This window comes from Hippopotamus amphibius, chromosome 1 (assembly GCF_030028045.1).
Source record: "Hippopotamus amphibius kiboko isolate mHipAmp2 chromosome 1, mHipAmp2.hap2, whole genome shotgun sequence".
NCBI classification, from domain to species: Eukaryota; Metazoa; Chordata; class Mammalia; order Artiodactyla; family Hippopotamidae; genus Hippopotamus; species Hippopotamus amphibius.
Genome location: NC_080186.1, coordinates 107057725 through 107063973, shown reverse-complemented (window position 1 = coordinate 107063973; position 6249 = coordinate 107057725).

Genomic DNA, 6249 nt, shown 5'->3' with positions numbered 1-6249 from the left:
GCCCAGTAGTTGCATCCCATAGATTTTTGAAAGGTTTTGTTCTCATTTTCATTTGTTTCAAGGTATTTTCTGATTTCTTCTTTTGATTTCATCATTCACCCATTGGGTTTTTAGTAGCATGTTGTTTAGTCTCCATGTATTTATCCTTTTCCCATTTTTCTTTCTGTGATTGATTTCTAATTTCATACCATTGTGGTCAGAAGAGATGCTTGAAATAATTTCTATCCTCTTAAATTTGTTGAGGATTCTTTTGTGACCTAGTATGTGATCTATCCCAGAGACTATTCCTCATGAAATTGAAAAGAATGTGTATTCTGGTTTGTGGGTATTTTTTGTTTTTATTTTTTTGGTTTTCTGGATGTAGCGTCCTGTAGATATCAATTAACACCAACTGGTCTGTTGTGTCATTTAGGACCTCTGTTGTCTTATCGATTTTCTGTCTGGAAGATCTGTCCATTGATGTTAGTGGGGTGTTAAAGTCTTCTCCTCTTATTGTATTCCTGTCAATTTCTCCCTTTATGTCTTTTAGTATTTGTTTTATGTCTTCAGGAGCACCTATATTGGGTGCATATATGTTAGTGAGTGTAATATCTTCTAGTATTGATCCCATTATCATCATATTGTGTACTTCTTTGTCTTTCTTTATGGACTTTGTTTTAAAGTTTATTGTGTCTGGTGTGTGTTTTGCTACCCCCACTTTCTTGTATCCATTTGCATGGAAATATCTTTTTCCATTCCCTTACTTTTAGTCTGTGTGTCTTTCACCCTGAAGTGTCTTTTGTAGGCAGAATATTGTGGGTTTTTTTTTAATCCAATCTGCCACTCTGTCTTTTGATTGGAGCTGTTAGCCCATTCACAAAGTAATTATTGATAGGTATGTACTTATTGCCATTTAAATCCATATTTTCCAGTTGTTTTGTAGTTCTTTGTTCATTTCTTCTTTTTTGCTTTTCTTTTGTAGTTTGATGATTTCCTTTTATAGTATGCTTAAGTTCCTTTCTTACTGATTTTTGTGAATCTATTATGTATTTTTTATTTGTGGTTACCCTGGTTTTCAAGTATGTTGACCCATAACTATATCTACTTGCTTTAAACTGGAAGTCATACTAGTTCAAACACATTATAAAAGATCTACATTTTTACAATCCCCTCCCCCACATTTTGTGACTTTGATGTCCTATTTCATATCTTTGTGCTTATCTTCTTACTGTTACTTGTATTTATAATTGCCTTCATCATGCTTTTTTATTGTTTAAAATCTCTACTGGCTTATTTAAATGATCTTCAGTCCTTTTATGTATACCTTTCATATTGTGATTTTCATTTTCTATAGATTCTTGCTTCTTTTCTATTTAGAGAAGACCCTTCAATATTTCTTTTGGGGGAGGTTTAATATTGCTGAATTCTTTTAGTTTTCACTTGCCTGGGAAACTCTCTCTCTCTATCTATCCTAAGTGATAATTTTGCTGGGTATAGTATCCTAGGTTGAAGGTTTTTCCCTTTCTGAACTTTGAATATATTATGCCACTCCTTTTGGCCTGCAAAGTTTCTGCAGAGAATTAGCTGATAGTATTATAGATGCTCCCTTGTAACTGACTCTCCATTTTTCTCTTGCTGCTTTTAGAATCCTCTCTTAAATTTTGCCATTTTCAATATGATATGTCTTGGTGTGAATCTGTTTGGGTTCCTCTTGTTTGGGATCCTCAGTGCTTCTTGTATCTGGATTTCTGTCTCTTTCTTAGGTTTGGAAAGTTTCAAGCCATAATTTCTTCAAATACATTTTCAATCCCCTTTTCTCTTTCTTCTCCTTCTGGAATCCCTATTATGTGAAGGTTGGCACGTTTCCTATTGTCCCATAGATCTTGTATGTTGCCTTCGTTTTTAAAAAATTTGTCTTTCTGTCTCCTCTTCTGATTGGTTGATTTCCATTAGTCTATCTTCCAGATCACTTATTCATTCTTCTGTATCATTTAGTCTGGTATTCATTGCTTCTAGGTTGGATTTTTATCTTGGCAATTGAATTGTACATTTTTGACTGGTTCATTTTTATAGTTTCTAGATCCTTGTTACACTGACCTGCATTTCTGTTGATAATTTTTCTTAATTCAGTTAGCATTTTTATTACCTTCTTTTTTATTGAAGTATAATTGATTTGCAATGTGTTAATTACTGCTGTACAGCAAAGTGATTCAGTTACACATTTATATACATTCTTTATATATTCTTTTCCATTATGGCATATAATAGGATATTGAATATAGTTCTCTGGGCTATATAGTAGGACTTTGTTGTTTATCCATTCTACATATAAAAGCTTACATCTGCTAACCCTAAACTTCCATTCCATACCTCCACCAACACCCTCCCCCTTGGCAACCAAGAGTCTGTTCTCTGTGTCTGTGAGTCTGTTCCATAGGTAGGTTCATTTGTGTCATATTTTAGATTCCACATATGTGATGTCATATGGTATTTGTCTTTCTCCTTCTGACTTCACTTAGTATGATCATCTCTAGCTGAATCCATGTTGCTGCAAATGGCATTATTTTGTTCTTTTTTATGGCTGAATAGTGTTCCATTGTGTGTGTGTGTGTGTGTGTGTGTCTGTCTGTCTGTGTATGTATCTCACATTTTCTGTATCATATCTTATGTATCCATCCATCTATTGATGGACATGGACATTTAGGTTGTTTCCATATCTTGGCTACTATGAATAGTGCTGCTATGAACATAGGGGTGAATGTATCTTTTTGAATTATAGTTTTATCCAGATATATGCCCAGGAGTGAAATTGCTGGGTAATATGGTAATCCTATTTTTAGTTTTCTGAGGAACATCCATACTGTTTTCCACAGTGGCTGCACCAACTTAAACTTCCACCAACACTATAGCAGGGTACCGTTTTCTCCACACCCTCTCCAGCATTTGTTATTGGTAGACTTTTTAATGATGGCCATTCTGACTGGTGTGAGGTGGTACCTCATTGTAGTTTTGATTTGCATTTCTCTAACAATTAGCAATGTTGAGCATTTTTTCACATGCCTATTGGCCATCTGTTTGTCTTCTTAGGAGAAATGTCTATTTAGGTCTTCTGCCCATTTTTTGATTGGGTTGTTTGTTGCTGTTTTTGTTATTGAATGTAGGAGCTCTTTGTATATTTTGGAGATTGAGGTCTTGTCAGTCGCATCATTTGCAAATATCTTCTCCCATTCTGTAGGTTGTCTTTTCATTTTGTATGTGGTTTCCTTTGTTGTGCAAAAGCTTGTAAGTTTGATTAGGTCCTATTTGTTTATTTTTGCCTTTATTTCTATTAAAAGACTGACCTAAGAAAACATAGGTATGATTTATGTCAGAGAATGTTTTGCCTATGTTCTCTTCTAGGAGTTTTATGGTGTCATGTCTTATGTTTAAGTCTTTAAGCCATTTTGAGTTTATTTTTGTGTATAGTGAGAGGGTGTGTTCTAACTTCATTGATTTATGTGCAGCTGTCCAACATTCCCAACATCACTTGTTGAAGAGACTGTCTTTTCCCATTGTATTTTCTTGCCTTTTTTGTCAAATATTAATTGACCATGGGTGTGTGGGTTTATTTCTGGGCTCTCAATTTTGTTCCATTGATCCAGATGTCTGTTTTTGTGCCAATATCATGCAGTTTTGATTACTATTGGTTTGTAGTATTGTCTGAAGTCTGGGAGGGTTATGCCTCCAGCTTTGTTCTTTTTCCTCAGAGTTGCTTTGGCAATTCTGGGTCTTTTATGGTTCCATATAAATGGTAGGATTATTTGCCTACTTATGTAAAAAATGTCATGGGTAAATTGATAGGGATCACATTAAATCTGCAGATTGCATTGAGTAGTATGGCCATTTTAACAATATTAATTCATCTAATCTGAGAGCATGGGATAGCTTTCCATTTCTTTGAATCATCTTCAGTTTTCTTTATTAATGTTTTATAGTTCTCATCAAAGAAGTCTTTCACCTCTTTGGTGAGGTTTATTCCTAAGTAGTGTATTTTGGGGGTTGTAATTTTAGAAGGTATCATTTTCTTACATTCCATTTCTGATAATTCATTGTTGGTGTGAAGAAATGCAACCAATTTCTGTATGTTAATCTTGTATCCTGCTAACTTGCTGAATTTGTTTATCAGTTCTAGTAGCTTTTGCGTGGAGTCTTTAGGGTTTTCTATATATAGTATCATGTTATCTGCATATAATGACAATATTACATCTTCCCTTCCAATTTGAATACCATTTCTTTTTCTTGTCTGATCACTGTGGCTAGCACTTCTAATACTATGTTGAATAGAAGAGGTGAGTGTGGGCATCCTTGTCTTGTTCCAGATTTTAGCAGGAAGTCTTTTGAGTACTATATTGGCTGTGGGTTTGTCATAAATAGCTTTTATTATCTTGAGTTTATTACCTCCTTTTTGAACTCCAGGTCTAGTAGACTTGTGAGGTCTGTTTCATTATTTGTTCTTTCAGGGGATTTCTCTTATTCTTCTAATTGGGAGTAGATCCTCTTCCTTTTCATTTTACTTAAATTTCTCCGTCTCTATGATTTTAGGAGAAATATTTATCTGCTATGGGAGTGTCCCTGTGTAGCCTCCATAAGTCTAATATTTTTGGTGTGAGAGCTGGTTTCAGTAGGGATGCCAGCCATGCCTTTCCTCTGTGTGTGCTGACCATTATCCCCTTGTTAGCAGGGTGTGATGGGTGGTGTAGTATCTATAGCCTGTGCTGGATGTGAGGTGGAGCTTCCTCTCTGCACCATGTCATGGCCTGGTCAGGGGCCGGGTGTGCTCTCCAGTTGTTGAAGTAGAAGCCTTGAGGGCTGAGTTTGATCAGACTCTGTTGCACTTGGGTACATGCCCTGCCCCAAAGGAGGTGAGTGCTGAAGCAAGTGAGGCCTGTGTGGTCACAGAGGACCTATTCTCCACCTGTGTAGGCATCTACAGCTCCACTCAGAGGCAGCCCAAGATGGTGTCCTTATTGTGTTTGTTCCACATCTAGTGTAAGACTGTGGTGTGGAGTGAGCTGGGGCTGGAAGTTGGGGGGTTGTGACTGTAGGGATTGAGGTGGCTGCACTGCCACCTGAGATCTAGGCTGCCTCTCTGGCAGACTTCACCCAGGACCTGTCTGCCCCAGATCTAGTGCAAAGCTGGAAGCCCAACCACTGTGTACTCCTGAGTGTGCTCACAATGGCTGTTGCAGCCCCAACTGGACCACACCCCAGGCCCTCTGGGCTGTCTCTGCCTAGCTAGATCATGTCTTCTCCCAGGGCCTGTCTGCTCAAGATTCATTGGTTGGCCCTTGCACACTCCTGTTTTGCCACCTCCCACACTAATGTTCACCACGTCTACACCTGTCACCCTGAGCCCTTGCTGACTATGGCATCTGAGGCCACACTTGGGTCACACCCCATGTATCCTGGTCTGTCTCTGTACAGCTAGATTGAGTCACTGCTAAGATCTTGTGCCAGGTTGTAGCACGGAGTGAGTGGGCCAGGGTGTTTGCCCCTTCGGATTGGGAAGTACAGCAAGGAAGGTGCTCCTGATGCAAGACTCTCTGCCCTGATTGTTGACAAAGCCAGCATGTACTCTTGGTGAGTAGAGACTAGCCTTCTCCAAACCTTCTGTCTCAGCAGATGTCCCAAGAGGCAAGGGGGCCTGGCCAATCCATATAGGATCCCATGACTGGGATACCCAGATTGTGATTCTACCTGCTCACTCCCCAGAGCCAGGGTCTACCCTTGTGAACCCTTTCCTCCTTGCAGATGCCTCCCAGGGACCCAGGTCCTGACCTGATTCTTCTCTTTCTTTCCTTCTGTCCTACCCAGTTACAAGCAGATCTTTCTTGCAGCATTAGTTTACAGGAGTTCTTCTGCCAGTTTTCAGTGAGAAGTGCTCTACATGTCAATGTATTTTTTGATGTGTTTGTGGGGGATGGGAGCGCCACATCCACCTCCTCCACCATTTTGATTCTGTTTCAGATGGTGAGCTTTTAAATGACAGTTTGTCTTTCCTATTTCTACACTTTCGCCCTGAGGACTGGTATAGAAATTAGAAACTAAGCAGGTAAAGAAAACTTTATTTCTTTATACACATTTTGCTTTAATAGCCACCAAAAAGACTGTTTCATTTCCTCTCACTGACCCTGTCCACCAGTTATGCTAGCCTTCAACATATCGCTATAGCAACATATATAAATATATATCATACATTTATACACACATACACACATTCGAAAGCACTGT